Here is a 23,127-nt window from a genome sequence, read left to right as displayed (position 1 = left end):
TTCCAAGTATCACAATGTTTATTGATAGATACAAGTATATAAAATCAGGGCATGAACATGACTTGATAAATTAAGTAGACTTAATTTCAATACTATAATAAGAGGGACCAATTCAAATTCTCACCATTTGTTTCACACCCACAAAGACCACTTCAAGGGCATTTACGATCTCTCAAAACTGATCAGTTTTGTGCAAGTAAACCCTGTTTCTTTTAAAATGACTTGTGCACTTGCCCAGGCTCAAGGATATTAAAATCTAGCACATAAAGCCCATTACTAGAGGTAGAAATACAGGCAATACACTATTACAGCAACAACCATCAACTACAGTTAAGAATTTTTCTGTAACAACCAAATGGATAATCAAATATTGCAACAACTCAAGTATTACTGAGCAAAGTGCATTTCTACAGTATTCAGTGTTGCTATTCAGTTTTCTAACTTTAAAACAGCCTATGATAACTGGCAGCAAAGAAGGTCCTTGCAATAGACTGCCTCTGCTTGAGAACTTATGATGTAATTATTGCATGCTGCTAATATACTATCTAAACATTAAAGATACTCCTAAAATATTTGATGGTAGACTATGATTAAGACATTACACTACAAAAAACCTTATGCAGAAGGAAATCCTCACTGACATGCTTCTGCTTTAAATATCGTGAAAACATTACAGCGAGATGAATTTTCGCGGTGGTTAGGTCAAATGCAGTTACATCATAGCAACAGTATGTTTTGCACAATTTATAGGCTTTGGCTGGTTCTTTTAGTCAGCTGCTTCTTCTGATTCTTCTTCTTCAGTAGTTTCTAGGCAGATTAGCCACTGATTCACCTAGAACAAAGCCTTGCCTTTCCCTGGAAACTCTTGGGTTATATCTTCTTTCCAAGCCAAGAAAGCTTCTTCTTCAATAGACTCCATGTCATAGAAGTGAACAAAAAAGCGGAGTAACATGCCTTTAGGGAAGTTGCTATTGTAGCAGTGCACCTGAAGAGCATAGAGGGCACTGACTTGTAGATCAGCGTGATCATGAAGGAATTTCTGCATTACTGGCTTGAAGGAAAGAAGCAGTTGTTTTTCCTGCTCTAACTGTTCTTTGGAAGGAGCAGAGGAAGAATCTATTTCATCACTGGGTGGGTTTACTTCACTAGAAACGTACTGTAAGAAGCTAGTCATTAAGATGTTGGCAAATCCTTTATCTACATGAAGTTTGGGAGAGATGTTATCTTTAATCCACTTACATATGGTTTGAGGAGATGGATCCAACTTTATTTGCTTTAACAGTTCCTTCTCCAATTGGAGGAGTGGGAATAAGAAACTCAGTCCCTTTCCTCCCAAGATCTCCAATATGCGGTCCTTATTCTGGTCAATTTCTGGGAGCATTTTCTGCATATTGACCTTGCTTTGTTGGAAAAGCTCTGTTAACCATTCTCGAGCTTGTAATTTAGCTAATTGCTGAAGACAAAGTAAGAAGAGAGGAAAATGGGTGCCACTTTCCAGTGGTTGAGCTAGTTCTGAAATGCTCACCAGCTCCGAAATGATAGCACGAGCTGAAAACTGTGCTAAATATGATTTCACCAAGGGGATGTCAACCTCCAGTTTGGGGCATTGGTCCAATACATTCAGGAAAGCCTGCATGAAGTTGTCACTTGTGGCCATCCCTTCCTGTTTGAGTAAACTGATCAAAGAACTTGCTTTTTCTTTATCTTCATCACTTCTGTCTAGTGCCAGGATGATTACTTTGCTTAACATCGCGGGGAGAAAGTGTTTAGGAGACCTCATCTCTCTTACACCACTGACAGCTTCGTTTGCATTTCCACTATATCTATTCGGTTACAACAGTTTCGGTTAATTTAAGCAGTTCTTCCTTTGAGGTGTTGGTGGCTTTTTACTGGTCTTGGCAGGCTTTTCCTGAATAAGTGGTGGATTAGTTTTGAGAGCAAGCTGAGGTGTCTGTCCCAGAGGTGGTGTCTGAGTGTGTGGTGGTTGTGCACTAGGGGGAATCACAGTTATCTGGGGCTGAAGCTGTGGCACTTGATTTTTATTCATTAGGAAAGACTGAGCAGGCCTCAGGCTAATCTCATCTGCATTAAGCTGTCCTTTCTTAGAAAACAGAGGTGGCATACCCTTCGACTGTCCTTGCAGCTGGGATAAGAGTCCCTGACTCTGGTTATGGGAGAGCTGGCTTAGCCCCTGGCTTTTCATAAACTTGCCTCCCATCTCCCCAAACTGTGATTGTGTGGGAGGCATGATGTGTCCCCCATGGCCATTGAAGAGTTGATTTGAACGATGACGCCCCATGGTGGGTGAAAATCTGTCCTGGATAACTCCTGGACCAGTACCGATTACGCTACCTGGCATTTGTCCAAACATATCAGCAAGGCCTCCAAGTGGGTCCCTATCCATTTTCATCCTGGGTGGCATGAAAGAAGTCACTTCTCATCCCTTGAGCCATAGGAGCAGGAATAAACACTCCTAGATCTTTTACTGCATCTTGACAGATTTGATTGATCGTCTTTGGTCCATTGTCAAGAAAAGTCTTGCGAGGAACCCAGTGGTGTTCTCTCAACTCTACGGTATCCTGCAGCAGGAAACGAATCCTTGCTGGCAATTCCTTAACATCAGGGAGCACATTCGGGCAAGTACTGATCCATTAAGGACTTGGCTCGTTCGTGGTCTAACCTAGGTCCCACTGTCCTCATTATCTGACAGAGGCACTCCAAATCCTCTCCCATATCTTCGAGTGGGACTCTCGTCTTTTTTTCCAAAAGTGTTTTGATGCACTTATGAAGGATAGATTCATGAATAAGATCAAGCTTTCCAGGTTCTCCAGTGAATTTGATGTTCCCCAACATCTTGATCTTAGCAATGGCTCTCTGTTCCTCCTCCTCAGGGAGGAGGGGATTTTCACGCTTATCATAGACATCAACATTTCTGGTTCGGTTTTCAAATTCATCTTGTAATTTGGAAATGAGGAGGCGTCTGAATGTTGTGCTTTGCTTCTGTCCTGGCTGACCCTCTGCTGCTGGGCCATCAAAGTTTGGTGCATCTTCTGCCAATCGCAGACATAGCTGAACATACAGTGACCTATACTTTGGCTCTTCTAGGGCTTTGTCCACAATCAGCAGTATGACCCCTCTAAGGATGAGTTTAGACTGTACACCCACATTGAGGAGCTCAAGGCATAGCTTGTCAAACCTCTCAGGAGTAAGCTTATTTAGTATGCCTCTTACTCTCCTGAAGATTGCATCATGTCGTTCTTTTTCATTTGCGGAGTTGTTTGCTGCGGAGTTGTAATCTCATCTAGTGCTTCGTGCAGGAATCCGTTTCTGAGCGTTTTGCCCTGGGGTTCTCCCCAGGAACTCGCTGTTGCCAGCAGTCTTGGGATAGTGCTGAGGTGCCCCCCTACTTCCTCCTCCGCCCGAAGAAGCACTGAAACGAGAAGCACCCTCTTCTGCAATCGCACTCTCCACTTGGGCGGCTTGACAACGAAGACTCTTCAAAAGAATAATATTAATGGATGGGGTGGGGAGGGAAGGGGATGGAACAAATGAAAAACCTTCACCGAGAACTCAGCAGCTGCCACTGCAGCTGCCTCCTCAGGATCCGGTCGTCGGGGACAGGGGAGGGGGAGGGGAACGGAAAACAAAAGAGGGGGAGGGAAGGGGGAGGAAGGAGTCGGGACTGGCCTGAAACTCTCAGCTCAAAAGAGTCGCTGCTGCAGTCACCACCTCCATAGAGCTCCCGCACGCTGCTGGCCTCCATTCTTAATTTCTGAGAAATTTCCTTCAGAATTTAAACTTTTTTTTTAAGTTTTTTTTTTTTTTTTTTTTAAGTACAGTTACATATAGACGTAGAAAAAAATCTCTGGGGATTTGTATGGCCCTCGGGGCTAAATTGAAAACACTGTTTTCTTGGACGAGTTCTTAAATACAAAGGGGAATTAATTGCAGTATGGATTTTTGTCCTAAGGTAATGTTAATTCACTCATTCATCAAAGACCACAAAATTACTGTTTATTAAGTGCTCTGGATTCTGATAGGCCCTGTGGGAAATACAATCCAAATGTAGAGAATTCAAGGTTCATGGTCACTGCTGTCAATTTGCTGGCATTCAAGTGGGATGACAAGGTACACAACTGTGATAGGATTAGTATTAATACAAGGGGAGCAATGAAGTTATTCGTTGTGATGAAGTACTGGGTGGATTTTAGACAACTATAGGAACTTTGGAGAGAGATATATATGCCTGGAGGAGTATAGTAGAGACAGTTTTTGTGGTAAGTGTGATATTTGAGTTGAGCAGTGACCAGAAGTAACCCTTGGGTAGCAGGCGAAGAACAGAGAGAATGTCCTGTGCAGGTGGGCTGTGTTAGCAGCGGCAGGAGAAAGTAACCCTCCACCCCCACCCCGCGATAGATTCTGGGGATGAGTAATAGCAGAGTTTGTGTGTAGGATGCATGGAGAGAAAGTTCTAAGGGAGAAACACATGATTGTTGATGCACCAAGAAGGACACATTTCATCTGCGTAGTATTAATGCTCAGAATGTTTAAACTGAGTCTAACTATCCAAATTGTAGCACATTCTAGAAAACCACTGTCCTGGACCTTTAAAAATGTCAACATGAATGACAAACAAGGCTGGGAAACTGTCCCAGATTAAAGGAGGTTGAAGAGACATGACATGTGTGACCCTAGATTGTAGCCCAGAGAGGAAAAGTAAATTTAAAAAACAAAGGATGTTATTGGTATAATTGGGAAAATTTGAAAATGGACGTGTATTAGATAATGGCATCGTATTACTGTTATATTTCCTGAGTGACATAATTGTATTATTATATAGGAGAATGCCTTCATTCGTAGGAGATTTGCATTTAGGGATGAAGTGTTATGATATCTGCAAGTAATTCTCAAGTGGTCAAGAATATACTCGTGGGGGCTTCCCTGGTGGCGCAGCGGTTGAGAATCTGCCTGCCAATGCAGGGGACACGGGTTCGAGCCCTGGTCTGCGAAGATCCCACATGCCGCGGAGCAACTAGGCCCGTGAGCCACAACTACTGAGCCTGCGCATCTGGAGCTTGTGCTCCGCAACGAGAGGCCACGATAGTGAGAGGCCCGCGCACCGCGATGAAGAGTGGCCCCTGCTCGCCACAACTAGAGAAAGCCCTAGCACAGAAACGAAGACCCAACACAGCCAAAAATAAATATAAATTTAAAAAAAAATGTTGAAGAATATACTCGTGCACACACACACACACGCACACGCACACACAGACGAGAAACAAGTTCAGCAAAAGCTTAACATTGAGGAATCCAGACAAAGGGCATATGGGTGTTTCTCTTACTATTTTTGCAACTTTTCTGTAGATTTCAAAATTTTCAAAATAAAAAGGAAGGGGAAAATTAATTTTCTGTGAACATTTGGATGTTCATAATTTTTTTGTTTTACAACTTCTTTTATTTACGTGATACTCATTGAACATGTTAGTAAATGACCTCAGGGCTATATCACTCAGTTTTTGGTGGTTATTTTTGTGGAAACATTTGCTTTATGATCATCATTAACACATTTTAATGTAGTGTGAGCACAATGTAATCCTGAAAATGACTGGATAACTATGTACCATTTTTCCCCCCTTGAGTGATAGACTCATGTGACACAGCAGGCTTTTCAAATGGTCCTAATCCTTACCACCGTTATAAAACAACTTCTTATAAGCATTTTACTTTTATTAGGTGTTCATGAAATAGTATAGATTGATTCGCTATGAAATAAATAATCAATACCTATTTTTTATGTATGTATTGTATGCCTATAACTTGACCAAGTGCAATTCTTGCCTTCAGGGAATGTGTACAATTAATCATAATATATGCCTGGCCAGTTTATTCCAGGGCATGTCAGGCAATAGGGGATGATGATTTTCATGTGCCTCAGGGTTAATGAGAAAAGTGGTGTGATTTTTCTGATAACAGTGAGATTTGGAGAAACACACCTGGATGAATTGCATTGAGGCCAAAGATTTGGGCTGTTCCCAGGGAATCATGGCTTCCAGAAACTGCCAGCAACGGATAATTCTCCTTATTTAGGGCTGTACTGAGTGCCTTCCCCTTTAATCATTCCATCCGAAGAGCTTGGGCCATACCAGTTCTTTGGTAACGTGGTCTCTGCTGGCATCTGGAAGGAGTCACTTTTTAACAGGCTTTCCATCTGCTAAGATGATTAATGATACCTGCTCAAACGGCTAGAGCTGTTTTTCCTAGCGGAGTTTGTGGGCGTGTGCTGACTCATGCACCCTCTGACCTCATGTCCCCATTGTGATCTGGAGCATGCACGTCCAAGAGGACTGGTCAGGTGATTGCCAGGCTATACCCATGGAACAAAACCAAGCTAAATGTTGCACAACCTAAAAACTTGGCTGTGGAAGTGCCACACTCCAAATTATAAAATCCATCCCTTTTTTTTTTTAATGAGAATTATCAGTTCAGTTCATCTGGCTTTACCTTCCATGGGGGGAAGTTAGTATTAAGCAAATTCATCTCCCCATTCAACAGGGTCCAAATAATGCAGCCACAAAATTAAAGCAACATGGGCACTATTGTAAACTGAAATCACGGTTCACTTTACAATGTAAACCTGATAACCAAAGATCAGAAGGTGGATATGGAGTTCATTTATTTAAAACGTTCTGAACCCTGATATCCCCTAAATTAGGATACAGAGAAATACAAAACAAAATGGTAAAACAACAACCACAAAACGCAATTGTGAGGAAAGATTTCATAGGACGGGATTTCAGGAGCTGACTAACAGGTGGATCAAGTGTTCTGTTGACTGCAGAGCGCGTGGTGGACGAGACATGGCCAGGCTGTGGAGTGCCAGAGCTAGAATTGTAGCGAGTGCCTTCTAGTGTGCTTTGAGATCGAGTATCACACACCAAAGAAGAGACTAGACTTGGAAGGTTAGGAAAGGCAAGGTCTAAGGATGTAGAAGAATGATTTTAATCTACACAATATTATAAAAAATTATTAAAGGATTTAATTTCAGAATGAAGATACTGGGAACTTCAGGTTGAATAATTAAAACTGATTATTCCCAACTCGCTTTCCATACTTACTGGAAATTTATAATGAAAGGTATACACATATATTTTAAAAGGAATTCTACAAACCAAGTCTCCATTTCAATGTTAGATATTGGAAGAAGAATAGCAAATTAAATCCAAAGAATATAAAGGGAAGAAAATGATATGATACATTAAAGATGAATAGAACAGAAGAAACACACAATAAAAGAGATTAATAAAGTCAAACTTGCTAAATTGAAAAGATTAATAAAATTGCTGAACGCTTAGCAAATGTGTGTGATGGTGAAAGATTGAAAACCTCCGTCATATCAGAAACAACGCTAGGATGTGCTGTCACCACTTTGTGTCCCAGTATACTGGAGGCCCCAAGCAACGCAGTAAGAAAAAGACAACACTTTAATGTTAGCACAGTAAGAAATAGGCATTATTTGCATAAGATATAATCAAAAATTTGAGATTTTATACATAAATAGTATCAACTAATAAGAGAATTTAGCATGTGTGCTGATTATAGCCAGTGTACAGAAATCGTTGCATTTGTATATACCAATAACACAGGTAGAAATTAAACTTTAAAAACAAGATACTATTTAAGGCAATATAAATAATCCAAATACTTAACTCTAGGTGCAAGAACTCTATGTAGAACATTGTAAAATATTCTTTAGGGGAATTAAATACGATCTAAATACTATTGAATTCATGAATTGAAAGACTCAATCTTGTAAAGGTGGTAATTTTAAGAAAATTGATTAATACTATTCCATCAAAACCCCAGCAGATGTTTGTTGTTTTGGGGCTCTGGTTTGTTAGCTTCAGTGTGTGTGTGTGTGTGTGTGTGTGTGTAAATTGAAAAAGCAGTTTTCATTTTGAAGTTGGGAGTCGATTTTTCTACAAGTCTCACACTTTTTCCTAGTGTCTTGAACAAGGTGTAAACCCCAAGCACTGCACCAACAGCACCTAATGGTAAAATGGGCCCGTTTGTGTATCCCCAGGTCTCCATATGCCCAGGTGCAAGGTATGCTCACTGTGATACCACAGTGTGCTTTTGCTTCTATTCTAGTGAGTCATTCACTGCTTAATTCTCTTCTAAGTTAAAAAGAAACCCATGCATGTGTCGTTGAGTGGTTTTGCTTTAAAGTTTATATAGGTCTGTGGTGGAAGATTGTGCTTATTAATTTTATGAAACTATTAAGTTAAAACAAATACATGATACTTTAACTGAAATTTGTGTTCTTACATATTAAGCATCATTATTCTACTCTCTTCATTGGTTGCTGCGACAGGAGAAACTGTTTGAAAAATATGGCTTCTACCCACATTCAAAAAGCAGACCAAGAATCTACTGCTTTGTCTGGTAAGTACTGATTTTCCACCGTGTTTGTCTGCCCTCTAGTGGTTATAGAGCAAAGTCCAAAGAAAAATTCCACAGGTCAGAATCAGATGATTTAGTTTTGAGAAACTATTATTATTATTATTTTAGTTCAGCCTGGCTCTCAGTGTTAACGTATTACTACATTTAGAAATCTGGGACAGGTCAATAGCCTAGACATTGGCATACACTTGTACAGTGCTGTTACATATGGTGTTATCAAGTATGCAAGATTTTTAGTTCAATACTAAAAGACTAATATCAAAATAATTTATATGTTGGTAAAAAAATAACAGTGGAACCCAGTCAAAATGATAATTATAGATAAAAGTTTTGAACCCTTACACATGGTGCTAAGCACTTTCCATACATTATCTGATTTTATCTACACAGCAATTGTGGAAGCAGGTCACCATTTTAGTGACCTGCTTCCATAATTATAGATAAGGAAACTTGGGCTTAATATGTGGCTAAGGTCAAATATATGACATCACTTATATGTGGAATCTAAAAAATAAAACCAACGAGTGAATATAACAAAAAGGAAACAGACTCACAGGTATAGAGAACAAACTAGTGGCTACCAGTGGGGAGGGGGAAGATACAGGTAGGAGGTTAAGAGGTACAACTACTAGGTATAAAATAAATAAGCTACAAGGATATATTGCACAACACAGGGAATGTAGCCAGTATTTTATAATAACTATAAATGGAATATACCCTTTAAAAATTGTGAATCACTATGTTGTACAACTATAATTTATAATATTGTACATCAACTATATATCAATTTTAAACGTTTTGAAAAGGTCAAATATAAGCAATAATAATAGCTAACATTTTTAAAGCAACTTTTAAGTGCCAGAATCTCTACTAAGCACTTTGTATGTCTGTATTAGGCCAGGTTCAGGGTAGGAAACAGAAGCCTCTCCAGAGATTTAAAGTGGAAGTGGGTAGAGACAGGGAGGGAGTGCAGCCCTTACAGTCAGGGAAGGGCCAGGGAAGCAGGTTCTGGGGTGGCTGGGGTGCCCGCCGAGATGACACAGGCACAAGGAGCTGCCACCTCTGAGCTTGGCGCCGACATAAGACCACAGGCCTCACGAGACTGAAGAATCCGGACAGCACTGGTACTCCGCTGCGGGAAAACCCCCAGTTCTGACCCCTTGCTTGCCAGCAGAGACGGCTGCGCCGGAGGGACACGGCCTCTCGCTCCCGTCCAGCTTCTGCCTCTGGGGGACAGAGCACAGCTCACACACGGAGCCCTTGCTGCCAGGGAGTTGGCTTCCCTTCCGGCCGCGGTGGACCAGGAGGGAGCATGGGAAGGGGTGGGGGTGGACATGGGGGCAACTGAGCACATCACACACAACGTCTTGTCCGTCCAGACCCCACAGAGGCACGTATTTTTGTTTCTGCATTTTGGAGATGAGGAGAAGAGGCACCAGCAGGTGACATCATACGCTGGAGCATCAGGGTAGGAAGCTGTGCCTCTTTTCTTCCAAAGCACAGCACGTCCCACTCTCTTGATGTGAGCGCACGGTGTCAGCATTCATTCCAGGTTAGAGTAACGTGGAAACGGCGCCCCCTACACACACGTCTGTCTGCATGTTTCATCAGGAGGAGACCCGGATTCAAAGAGAAGTGAATTGAAGACGGTGCTCTCCTGTGGTCTCCTGAGTGAGTTGGCTGCCTGGGCTTGGCATAAAAAGACGTAGAATCAAAATGCAGCGCTCCTGCTCATGTTCTTGCGGGAAAACAAATATGCTCCCTAACACTTGTAAGGCTGCCAGGCACAGGGAGCTCGTGGTGGTGCTGGCGCTGGAATGTGGGTGCGGTTGGCATATTTGGAGGAATCGGGGGGGGGGGGTGTTACACGTACTCGGAGCAGAGGACGTGGGGTGCTGTTCTTGTCTGTCCAGCCGGGCTCGCCGGGCTGTGCCTCCACTCCACGTGCTCTCCAGGCGCGTCCTCAGCTCCAGAGGCGGATGTGGAGCCGCATCAGGCCAGTCTGACCGCTCACCTCAGGAATGAGCACTTTGGTAGAGGACCCAGCGGGACTGAGAATTAGAGCTGCAACGTTGTGTGGTAACCTTCGAGGCAGTCATTTCCTGACCGCTTTGAGTAATGCCGGTGATTCCTGTGGAGATTCCTGCGGGGGCGGGGGGGTCCTGATTCTGGTCTCTTCTGAGGCACAGTGGTTCATATATATATGTGTGTATATATATGTGTGTGTATATATGTATGTGTGTATATGTATATGTATATATACGTGTGTATATGTATACGTGTGTATATGTGTATATATGTGTATATGTATATATGCGTGTGTATATATGTATGTGTGTATATGTATATATACGTGTATATATGTGTATATACGTGTGTATATATGTATGTGTATATATACATGCATATATGTATATATGTGTACGTGTATATATGTGTATATGTATATACGTGTGGGTATATGTATATATATGTGTGTATATGTGTATATGTATATACGTGTGGGTATATATGTATATATACGTGGGTATATATATGTACGTGTGTATATATGTATTATACGTGTGTATATGTGTATACGTGTGTATATATGTATATGTGTATATGTATATACTGTGGGTATATATGTATATGTGTATATATATATGTATTTGTGTATATATATATACGTATATCTATATGTGTGTATATATACGTGTGTATATAGGTATATGTGTGTATATAGGTATATGTGTGTATATGTATATACGTGTGTGTATGTATATGTGTGTATATGTATATACGTGTGTATGTATATATGTGTGTATATAGGTATATATAGGTATATATGTGTGTATATGTGTGTGTGTACATATGTATGTGTGTATATATGTATGTGTACATATATGTGTGTGTGTGTGTACATGTGCATACACATATTTTTGCAAGGCTGGTTGAAAACAGTGGCCTTTGTCCTCATCCAAGAGTGTATTAAAAGCACTTGGGGAGGGCTTCCCTGGTGGCACAGCGGATGAGAATATGCCTGCCAATGCAGGGGACACGGGTTCGAGCCCTGGTCTGGGAAGATCCCACATGCCGCGGAGCAACTAGGCCCGTGAGCCACAACTACTGAGCCTGCGCATCTGGAGCTTGTGCTCCGCAACAAGAGAGGCCGTGACAGTGAGAGGCCCACGTACCGCGATGAAGAGCGGCCCCCGCTTGCCGCAGCTAGAGAAAGCCCTTGCACAGAAACGAAGACCCAACACAGCCAAAAATAAATATAAATAAATAAAAATTTTAAAAATAATAAAATAAAATAAAAGCACTTGGGGAGCTTCTAAAAACCTCCTAAGCTAATGCTGCACCCCGGCGGTTGTAATTTAATGCATCTGAATGAACAGAGTGGGGCTCAGAAGTGCACGTTTCGAAAATTCTCTGGCGTGAGTCTAAGCTCACCTTCGTTGTGAATCATTAACCTAAAATGGATAGCGCTGTGATCTCTTCAGGAGAAACTGAAGACAGAGGCTCGGAGTTGTAATGACAACTTGAATAAGATTAAGTCATGAGCTAGCAATGTCACGGTTTCCTGGATTAGAAATAGCTTGTTTGAATTTTAGGAGCTAGAGATTTAAAAGTGTCAGAATCTGGGCTTCCCTGGTGGCGCAGTGGTGGAGAATCTGCCTGCCAATGCAGGGGACACGGGTTCGAGCCCTGGTCTGGGAAGATCCCACGTGCCGCGGAGCAACTAGGCCCGTGAGCCACAATTACTGAGCCTGCGCGTCTGGAGCCTGTGCTCCGCAACAAGAGAGGCCGCGACGGTGAGAGGCCCGTGCACCGCGATGAAGAGTGGCCCCCGCTTGCCACAACTAGAGAGGGCCCTCGCACAGAGGCGAAGACCCAACACAGCCAAAAATAAAAAAATAAAATAAAATAAAAGTGTCAGAATCAAGGATGTAATATTTGTAGGGAAATTAATTCTGGCCTTTTTGAAAGGTGCCTGGCATTTTTTTAAAAGGGAGTGCATATAAAAGATCTAAAGTGCCCTCAAGTGGCTAAACTCTAAATTACATTTTAGTGAAAAGATTTATTTGAAAAAGGTGAATAGAGAGGAGAGAATTCTTTGGAGTCCAGGATTTTCAATTCACAATATTAGAAGCTGCGATTTGAAAAGGAGATGTGGATGCCATGAGATGTGTCTTTTAGCTGAAATTTCCTCCCAAAATTGGTGGTGAATTATTTCCATCCCTAAACCTCAGGTGCACTAGGGATGTATATCAGCTTAGGAGGTCCATGTTTCACTTGCAGTTTTGTTTTCTTATTGTAACCTGGACTGGCCTCCTTAGACTCACTTCCCATTGAAATGCACCAGGATTATATCGTCTGGGTTGACACAGAGGAATAATCACATATTTTTGTAAGCCTTTGTTTATAATGAGGATTATGCATTTATTTATCCAACAAATATTAATTTAGGAGCTATTCTGTGCCAGCATTGCTCTGGGCATTGGGATTACAGTGGTCAACTAGACAGACAGTATCTCCATCCTCAGGGATGTGTGTGAGGTGTGTGCAGAGAAGACAAACAAGACCCAAATCGCACCCAGCGCAACTCACCATCACCCCTCCATAGGAAACGCCATCCATGCAGATCATTTGACGTGCTTTGAGGGGACTAAACATGGAGGTGGGACAGAATCTCGTGGGTGTGCTGGCAGCTTTAGGTAGGATGGTCAGGGATGGACTGAGGTGAGATATGAAAGAAGTCAGCTGTATGCAAACGAGGGGAAGAACAATCAGGTAGAGAAAGAGCAGGAGGGGAACAGCCAAGCGTGTTTACGGGAAGAGGACAGAAAGCAGAAAAGCCAATGCGCGGGGAGGAAAGGAGCAAATGGACCAAGAGGAGGCAGCTGCCAACCAGACCTTGACCGCTGTACTGTATTCCAAGCTAGTGAGCCAGCCACTGAAGGTTTTTTTTTTTTTTTTAATTATTTTATTTATTTATTTTTGGCTGTGTTGGGTCTTCGTTTCTGTGCGAGGGCTTTCTCTAGTTGCAGCAAGCGGAGGCCACTCTTCATCGCGGTGTGCGGGCCTCTCACTATCGTGGCCTCTCTTGTTACGGAGCACAGGCTCCAGATGCGCAGGCTCAGTAGTTGTGGCTCACGGGCTGAGTTGCTCCGCGGCACGTGGGATATTCCCAGACCAGGGCTCGAACCCGTGTCCCCTGCATTGGCAGGCAGATTCTCCACCACTGCGCCACCAGGGAAGCCCCATTACTCTCTTTTATTAGCCTATCAGTTATACTTCTTTCTTTAACTTTGTAATGGTTGCCCTAGAATTCTCAAGATACGTTTATAATTAATCCAAGTCCATGGTGGAAAAGCACCACATCACAGAGAGTGTGAGTACCTTATAGTAACAAAATAATCCTAATTCCTCCCTCCTGTCCTTTGTAGCATTACTTATTTTCATTTTGTTTATACATAAGCATCCTTAAGCACATATGTACTTAAGATACATACATCAGCATATGTAACCAAATACATTGTTGCTGTTATTTTCAACATACTGTTATCCGATAGATCAATTAAGAATAAGAGAAATAAAATAAAAGTTTTCATTTTACCTTCACTAATTCTTTCTCTGATGCTCTTCCTTTCTTTATGTAGATCCCAGTTTCTGACCTATATTAATTTCCTTCCCTATAAGACTTTTTTTGGACATTTCTTGGAAGGAGGGTCTACTGGCAACAAATTCCCTCAATTTTGGTTTGTCTGAGAAAGTCTTTATTTCTCCTTCACTTTTGAAGGATAACTTCACAGGGAACAGAATTCTAGGTTGGAGGCTTTTTTCTCTCAATACTTTCAGTATTTCACTCCACTTTCTTCCTGCTCACATGGTTTCTGAGGAGATGTTGGATGTAATCTGTATCTTTGTTCCTCTGTAGGTAAAGTTTTATTTTCCTCTGGCTTCTTTCAAGATTTTTTCTTTATCTTTGATTTTCGATAGTTTGAAGATGATACGCCTACATACAGATTGTGTTGGTGTTTATCCTGGTGTTCTCTGAGCTTCCTGGATTTGTGTTTTGGTGTCTGACTTTAATTTGGGGAAATTCTTAGTCACTATTTTTTCCAATATTTCTTCTGTTCCTTTCTCTCTTCCGTCTCCTTCTGGTATTCCCATTACATATATGTTACATGTTTTGTGGTTGTCCCACAGTCCTTGGATAGTCTGTTCTGTTTTCTTCAGTCTCTTTACTTTTCTCTTTTTGGAGGTTTCTGTAGACATATACGCAAGCTCAGAGCCTTTCCTCACCTGTGTCTAGTTTACTAACAAGCCTATGTGAGGCGTTCTTCGTTTCTGTTGCAGTGCTTTTTATCTCTAGCATTTCTTTTCCTTTCTTTCTTATGATTTCCATCTCTCTGCTGATATTGCCCATCTGCTCTTGCATGCTGTCTGCTTTACCCATTAGAGCCCTCAGCGTATTAATCACAGTTGTTTTAAATCCCGTCTGATAATTCTAACATCCCTGCCATGTCTGGTTCTGATGCTGGCTCCTTCTCTTCAAATTGTGTTTTTTGCCTTTTGGTAGGCCTTGTAATTTTTCTTGATAGTGGGACATGATGTACCAGGTGAAAGAACTGCTGTAAATTGGCCTTAGTACCTTGGTGGTGAGGTGGGAGGGGAAGCGTTCTATAGTCCTGTGATTAGGTCTCCGAATTTAGGGAGCCGAGGCCTCTGGGCTATGAGCTTCACAAGTGTTTCTAAGTTCTCTCTCCCGTCTTAGGTGGGGCAGGATGGCTAGAGCGGGCTGCAGTTGGGTATTTCCCTTTCCCCCAGTCAGTTAGGCTCTGATAATCCCCCAGCAGGCTAGGCTCTGGTTAACGAGTTTCCCCTGAGGGCAGCCTTGTTAAGAAGAGAGTGCTTTGGTGTATTTCAGATGGTTCCTTTTCCCCTCCCACTGCCGGAGCACAAGGAGATTTTTCTCTGATATTTACCGTGGAAGCCTTGTCAAGATCCTGGAGGTAAGTGGCACAAAACTATGGGGGACCTGCTATGACTGTGTTTACCTGCCGTGTTTAACTCTCAGTGTTGTCCACACTGAGTCTCCAGCAATTCATTAATTACAGTGTGGGGTTCCCCCCGCCAGCATTAGTTCCCATAGCTGTTTCTGCTCCAGTAAACCACAGCTCCCTGTATTTGACTGTCTATCTCTCCAGTCTTGGGGACAGCAGTTTGCCCTGTGTCCTCATGTTTCTCATGGATCCAAGAAGAGCTGTTGATTCTTCCGTCTGTTCAGCTTTTTACTTGTTGTTGGGAGGGAGTGGCAACTTCCAGACTCCTTACATGAGGAACCAGAAACCAGAAATCTCCCCTTTTCCTCTAATATTAAGCTCTGAATAAAAAGCCATTCATTTACAAACAGAAATTAAAAATGTATCACAGTCATATATCACCTATACTTTGAGTATCAGATTTAGGAACTCCCAAACTGCCTAATATAATATAGCATCTTCCAAATAGAAGGCATTTGACAAATACTTGTTGAATGAGTACATAAATGTATGAACTTCATTTACTATGACCATTTATTATTTATTTATCTTGAAATGAGGAATTAAGTATCTTTTAAAAATTTTTTAATTGAAATATAGTTGACATACAATATTGTATTGGTTTCAGGTGTAATGCATAATGATTTGACATTTGCATACATTATGAAATTACCACCACAGTAATTTGCATCTGTCTCCATGCAAACTTATTACAATATTCATTTATTATTAAATTTAAAAGAAATCCAGTTCATTTGCACTATTTAAAGAGTTTGAATCATCTACCTGTTCTGTCTATTATTATATTGGAATAGTAGAAATGGTTTTACTGTTAGAATAGATTCTGGTGGTCAGGAAACAGCATTTGCCCTTCCCCAGACTAATTAAGAAACGTTTTAAAATTAAAAATGTAATTAATTATATAGTGAATATTCAACCCCTCGAGGTCTTGTTTATATATATATATTTTTTTTTATTAAAGTATAGTTGATTTACAGTGTTGTGTTAGTTTCTCATGTACAGCAAAGTGATTCAGTTATATATATTCTTTTTCATATTCTTTTCTATGCTGGTTTATTACAGGATATTGAATATAGTTCCCTGTACTATATAGTAGGACCTAGTTGTTTATTTTACAGCAGTTTGTATCTGCTAATCCCAAACTCCTAATTTATCCCTTCTCCACCCCCTTTCCCCTTTGATAACCATAAGTTTGTTTTCTATATCTGTGAGCCTGTGCCTGTTTTGTAAATGAGTTCATTTGTATCATATTTTAGAGTCCACGTAGAAGTGATATCATATGGTATTTGTCTTTCTCTGTCTGACATACTTCACTTAGTATGATAATCTCTAGGTCCATCCATGTTGCTGCAAATGGCATTATTTCATTCTTTTTATGGCTGAGGAATATTCCATTGTATATATGTGCCACATCTTCTTTATCCATTCCTCTGTCGATGGACATTTAAGTTGCTTCTATGTCTTGGCTATTGTAAATAGTGCTACTATGAACATTGGGGTGCACGTATCTTCTCAAATTAGAATCAGATCTTGTTTTTAAATCCATGGTAGAACCCAGCAGAGTGATCTGCACATAGCAAGTACTCAACAAATATTTGTTGAATTTAATTAGACTTTCAAGAAAACCTGTCTTCATTAAACTTAGCAAAGAAAACTACACATATTTGTTTCATTTCAGGAAATCCAGGAGGGCCCAATCACCCCAAATCATTTTCAGAAGGAGACCAATAATATCTGAAATGCCACTTTAGAAAATCACTTCTTTACTCATCAAATCTAGCTGAAATGTTTAGTATGTAGCAGCCACACTGCTAGGTGCTGGGAACACTAGGCCACAGTCTGGTGCAGAGAGTCAGGCGTGCGAATAACGTCACCTATTTTGTTGTCTTTACTTTTTTTTTAAATGTATTTATTTATTTATTTATTCTTGGCTGTGTTGGGTCTTCGTTTCTGTGCGAGGGCTTTCTCTAGTTGCGGCGAGCGGGGGCCACTCTTCATCGCGGTGCGCGGGCCTCTCACTGTCGCGGCCTCTCTTGTTGCGGAGCACAGGCTCCAGGCGCGCAGGCTCAGCAGTTGTGGCTCACGGGCCTAGCTGCTCCGCGGCATGTGGGATCCTCCCTGACCAGGGCTCGAACCCGCGTCCCCTGCATTGGCAGGCGGACTCCCAACCACTGCGCCACCAGGGAAGCCCCGTCTTTCCTTTTTGACAAATGATCCTCATCTGCCTGTTGTGTAGTGTGCGCCTCTCTGCAGCCGGCTCCTTTTCTAAGTGTTTTCTTATTCTTCTTAGCATCGTGCCTCTTGGAAAGGTGAGCAGTTCTGAAAGAGAGTTGGGTGAGGTGTCAGAGGAAAGGGTGGGCCTGCAGGTTCTGAAGATGAGCCAGTTTCCCCACACCCTCCCGTGTTCTGGGGTTACAAGAAGGTCCCCCCGGGGCTCTGTGCAGTCTAGAATGTCTCTGATTTGGTACGAGGTGGGGGATGTGCGTACCTATACGTGCACGAGTGTGTGTTTGTCCACCCGTGCACACACAGGCGTGCTGAGATCTTTTTTCCTTCTCCAGTGGGCAAGATCAGCACCTGCAGGGCTGCTTGCTACCGTATTTTATTCTCTGTGCTGTCATTCCCATGGCAGACAGCTTTTTTATATATTTCCTCTTTCAGGTCCACCTTCCTGGGGCCACTTCTTTGCACCACAAAGGCATCTTGGAGGCTCCCGCTGCCCGTCCGCCATGGGAATCTTGCTATTCTAACCAGAGACCAGAGACCAGAGACTGTTTGCCCCTGAACGTGGGATGTAGCTACGGTGAACTCAGCACGCTGCATACACTGCCTGGGTTCTGCTGAGATCCTGGTTAAACTTTCAAGGCCCTGGTCTAATTATCATTGCCCTTTGGAACTCTTTTCTATGTATTTTCATCCAGAGTTATGGACTTTCATCAGTTTTTATTGAAGATGAGGTGGTCTTTTCTGTTTTTCTCCTTATTATTGTTGGATAGTTTCTAAGAAAGAGAGGGACAGAGAATCTTTAGCTCTGCCTTCTTTTCCCAGAATTCTCTCAGAAGGCTTAAAAAGTAGTTGTAGTGGGAGTGAAGAAGAGAAAGATGGAAGGCTAAAAATTGTTGGTGATAGAAAATCAGAGTTGAAGATTTAAGAAGTGAAGTGTTAGATGGTGACATGTTCAAATATACTCTTAAGTATCCGAGGTCGAGTGGAGATGAAGAAGTATGGAGGTGAGGTAAGACACTGTCAGGCCGGGGTCTTGATTCCAACATCCATGTGAAAACTGATGGATAACTGCAGTAACTGGCAGTGAGGAGAAGGCTGTGGATCCCATAGCAAAGTTCTCAGAGCACGTGCGTTCATTGAAAGCTATGGGTAAGAGAGTAAGAAGGCAAAGTTTTTATGCTGTGTCTTAAATGAGAGAAGTTGCATCCCATAACAGTTGAAGAGAAAAATCATTAAGTGCAAGAAGTAGGGGCAGGCCTGGTAGGCAGTGTCTGCAGGCATCAGCCGGAGCTGGGGGTCGGGAGGACGTGGGGAGGGGGGCAGTGACGGATCACTGGAGGTGGAGCTCTGTGTCAGGAGAGATGGCTTCTGCTTTCACATAAATCACAGCACCTTTGCCGGCATCGGGTCTCATGCCTTCCTAGGCATTTTTCATGATACACAGAAACTCTGCTAAAATCTGTGCTGGAGTTTCTGATTTCATTAAATTTTCACAGTTGTATTCTCCCTACTTCTTAATTAATATAGAGTAGAAAGAAAAATACTATTAAAAAATGTATGGTAGCTGCTTTTTCTTTCTGATGGAATTGCTTAAATTATCTCTGGGGTAGATGGTTCTTTTGTTGGTGAAAACACTGAGATGGGCTCTGATGGCATTTTTGCTTGAGAAACACAACGCTGTCGGTCTCATTTGGATGGAGTCAGTGGGAGAAGGACAGGCGTGGACTATTTGGCAAGATAGAGTGGGAGGAATTTTGAGTTATGGTGAGTCAACCAGAGGAGATCATCTAAGTGACAATCAAACGAGGAGGAAGGAGAGCCTCATGAATGTGGTGGAAGGCAGGGGACTTGTGGGTGAGTATGGACATTGAAGAATATTTCCACAGCAGAGGAGTGATAACAAATATCTAGAAACAGGGATGTCCTCCACTGAATTTGCAGTAATTCCTTTCCATTTCATACCTTTATATGGTTACTGTCAAGTTTCCATTGAATGCTTTTTTGGCTCAAAATAGCCTAGTGTTATTTATAATTTGGGGAAAGAAAGAAAGAGTTTCAGTTAGGACTGGTCATTACTCTGTGTGGCAGAAAACTTGAAAGAGCATGGCTTAAATATGATGGGAAATTTATTTCTCCTGTAAAGAGTTCTAGGGGAGGGCCATCCAGGGCAGGAGTGCCAGCCCCAGGGTCATCAGGAACCCACAGCCCTTCCTGTTCTCCATTCAGCCACCTGAGGGTACGGTTCTCATCCAGCAGTTCCCTGTGGTCACTACAGCAGGCATCAGACCCCATCCTACTGGGGGTAGGATGGGGAAAGGGAGGAAGAAGGGCATGTTTCCTCTTTTCCGAAGAGGCTTCCTGGAAGTTGCACAGAACTCCTCCATTTCCACAGACCTTTTTACGCATCTCACTCACCAGTACTTAGAGACAAGGGAGGCTGGGAAACCAAGACTCCTAGCTGACTGCAAGCTGTCTAGCTGAAAATTAGTATTCTTTATTTTGAGAGACAAGGTGAGCACATGTATTTGGAAGGAGACAGGTACTGGTGTTTCTGCCGCAGAAACATGAAATCCAGCAGGAGGGGCAGGAGGGGCAAGTGGGCCAGCTGGGGACCACAGCTGGGTGAGGTGGCAGCGTGGAGATCCAAGCTGGGACGTGGGCTGACTCAGAAAAGCAGCGCCTCTCCATCCTCATCCCCTCAACCCGGCTCTAAAGAATGCTCGGGAATTTACTGGAGGAGACCGGTAGAACTGCTACAGCAGGTGACGAGGGCTCGAGCTATCCTTCTTCAATACTCTATTTGATCTCAATAGGAAAAATCTACGCCCAAGGGGCAGACACATGAATTATGGTGCAGGAGGCCCCTTCGCTCACTTGTTAGGGTGAGACAGCTCCAACTTGACTTCGCTCTCCAGCTCTCCTCTTTACCCGCCCCACACGTTTATACCTTTATATTCCCTGTATTGGTAAAAATATTTATTGAATAGTTAAATGCCTTTTAAAAGTATTTCTAACAAACATCATCTCTCTCTACCTCTTTTTATAAAACAAATATATCTTGTATGAATTCAGGATGGTTGTCAAAACCTTGGCTAGTTATATAAATCTTGACCTATGGACCAAAAGTCTGATTTTCATTGTATATGTCCTGTTGCCGGCTGCCTTGGGAAAATATGGAGGGAGCTTCAGGGTCTGTGATCAGCTGTCCATAGGATTAAGATTCCCCAAAGCAGGAGGAAAGCAGGAGACTATTATCCTAGCCACTTGGCCTGGAAGCCAAAAAACTCTCTCTGGGGAGGAGAAGAGTTTTCCAGCTCTGGGTGTGGGAATAAAAACTGTTGTATGTGGGCTGCCAGTGCAATATTGGCGTCACTGCAAAAGTCCCTTACTCCTGCTTCCAGAAGACTTGATTTACAGAGTTTTGAAAAAAGTAGTGGGAAAGGAGAGGGGCAGATGGATTTATAATTTTATTATAATCAGATATGTTTCAAATCTTTTAAAATAAAACCTGAGCCCTGGGTATTTTTTCTTTGACCGGTGTATCTTGTGAACTAAGGTCAACATAGCATTTAAAATTCAATAATTTAGTCGGTGGATATAATAGAAATCACAGTTACAGGTGAATTTTGCTCCTTTAAAGCAAGAATTCTCAAAACGTTTGGTTTTAGAGACCCTATACACACTGAAACACTATTAAGACACTAAGGAAATTTTGTTTATATATATTTATAATAAAAATTAAAACAGAATTTTAAATGTTTATATGGATTCATTTGAAAACCCATAATAATCTCATCACATGTTAACATAAATAACATAATTTTAATGAAATAACTAGATTTTCCAAATAAAAATTGAGTGAGAGGAGTGGCAGTGTTTTACCCTTCTGCAAATCTTTCTACTACATGTCCTAATAGTGGATTGCTGGATTAACCTATCTGCCTCTGCATTCACTCTTTGGTGATATGTTTCTTTGGTTGAAGTAAATGAAGAAAATTCAGCATTGTACGCACATATATAGTTGAAAAAGGGAGGAGCGTTTTAATAGCCTTTGTAAATAATTGTGAAGAACCTTCTTTGATACCACACCCAAACTCAGCAAGTGGTAGTTTCTTAAAAGTTAATGGTAATGTGGAATCAATAAACATTTCATTACATTAAAATCCATTGGTCTATCATGTTATTTGAATGTAGTTTTTACCCATGCATATTTCTGTAATATGACACATTGAACATTTGGAAAATATTATGTTGAATTTTGTAGTCTTCCAAATGTTGATGAATTTCATTATACAATATCCAGAAATTTCATTAATATCACGACCAAATTTACCAGAAAAGTCTGGAAGTGTTGGAAAGCTGTCAAGCTAATGGAAGCTTTTACTTGAAGCTTACACAGTGTTATTTGCAGTAAATACTGTTAGTTGTTATCCTTAAGTGACAGGCTCTTTGTTCATGTTTGAGAAAATGTCTGACAAGATTCAAGTCTGAATAATATTTGTTTTCCAGCTGTTCTTTTCAGTAAAAGTGATGTTTCATGAAAATAGTAGAAGGTTCGGCTCACAACTTAAACAATTGCACAAATGTTTTTCCCCATGACAACCATCAGATTTTGACACGCAACAGAAGTGCCTTATGTGTACTTCCCATCTTGTCACACAGAATATTAAAAAGACATGTACTCAAGGGTCCAGATTTAATAATATTACTATTTCTCTGCTTCGTCAAGGACATCCTTAAGTGGAAGTGGATGTGTTGGCCTGAAGAAAATAATGACCACTATGCAGCTTGGTGCCACTGCCTCCATTCATTCTAAAGTGCCAGCTGTTTAATCCATCACCGTTTTGCACATTCAGTGCAGATGTCAACACAGTGAAAATGACAAAGTCTTAGTCTTATTATTAAAATGGCTCTAACCTTTTGGGGACCCTCAGGGGGCTGAAGACCACATTTTGAGAGCTGCTAAACTAAATTATTCAATAATATGTTTCAACATAACTTAGCACAAATCCACTAGATTTTAGTGTTCAGTTCTATTTTTGAACTCCTTGAAAATTAATAAGTTTGTATTCTTAACCTCATTTAAATAAGTAGTTTATTGGACAAAATTATATTTTGATGATTAAAAGATGTCTACTAGCGATTAAAGTGGTTGAATATTTTCCCTTCCCTGTTAATCCCCTTCCTTGGAGAATATAATTTATGAAGCAGCAGACAGAAGGTGACACTGTCTCTGAGTTCCATCTTAGTGAAGGTTGATGGGATCAAAAAAAACCCTGTTAATTTAACATGCTATTTTAAAGTAGAGCTTAATATTTATCATATTTTCTTCAGTGATACTGACCTCTTACTCTTTTTAAAAATGTCTTTCAGTCATTCATTGAAATTG

At 41.4% G+C, this 23,127-nt stretch overlaps 1 long non-coding RNA gene and 1 pseudogene across 6 annotated transcripts in view; one reads left to right on the top strand and one right to left on the bottom strand.

Annotated features, from left to right (window-relative positions):
- The window catches only part of LOC132354178 (uncharacterized), a 359,922-nt gene that overhangs the window by 294,922 nt on the left and 41,873 nt on the right, over positions 1 to 23,127 (top strand). For 4 of the 6 annotated variants that reach the window (XR_009499203.1, XR_009499201.1, XR_009499205.1 and 1 more), the window contains 3 exons: positions 8,372 to 8,442; positions 15,377 to 15,461; positions 18,174 to 18,463. This is a non-coding gene — a long non-coding RNA (uncharacterized LOC132354178). Of the gene's footprint in view, positions 1 to 8,371; positions 8,443 to 15,376; positions 15,462 to 18,173; positions 18,464 to 23,127 lie in introns of those variants that run through there. The other 2 variants (XR_009499202.1, XR_009499206.1) reach the window with 2 other exon arrangements.
- Positions 728 to 3,763, bottom strand: LOC132347418 (eukaryotic translation initiation factor 4 gamma 2-like; annotated as a pseudogene).

This window comes from Balaenoptera ricei, chromosome 1 (assembly GCF_028023285.1).
Source record: "Balaenoptera ricei isolate mBalRic1 chromosome 1, mBalRic1.hap2, whole genome shotgun sequence".
NCBI lineage: Eukaryota > Metazoa > Chordata > Mammalia > Artiodactyla > Balaenopteridae > Balaenoptera > Balaenoptera ricei.
This window is presented reverse-complemented; position numbering and strand designations above follow the sequence as displayed.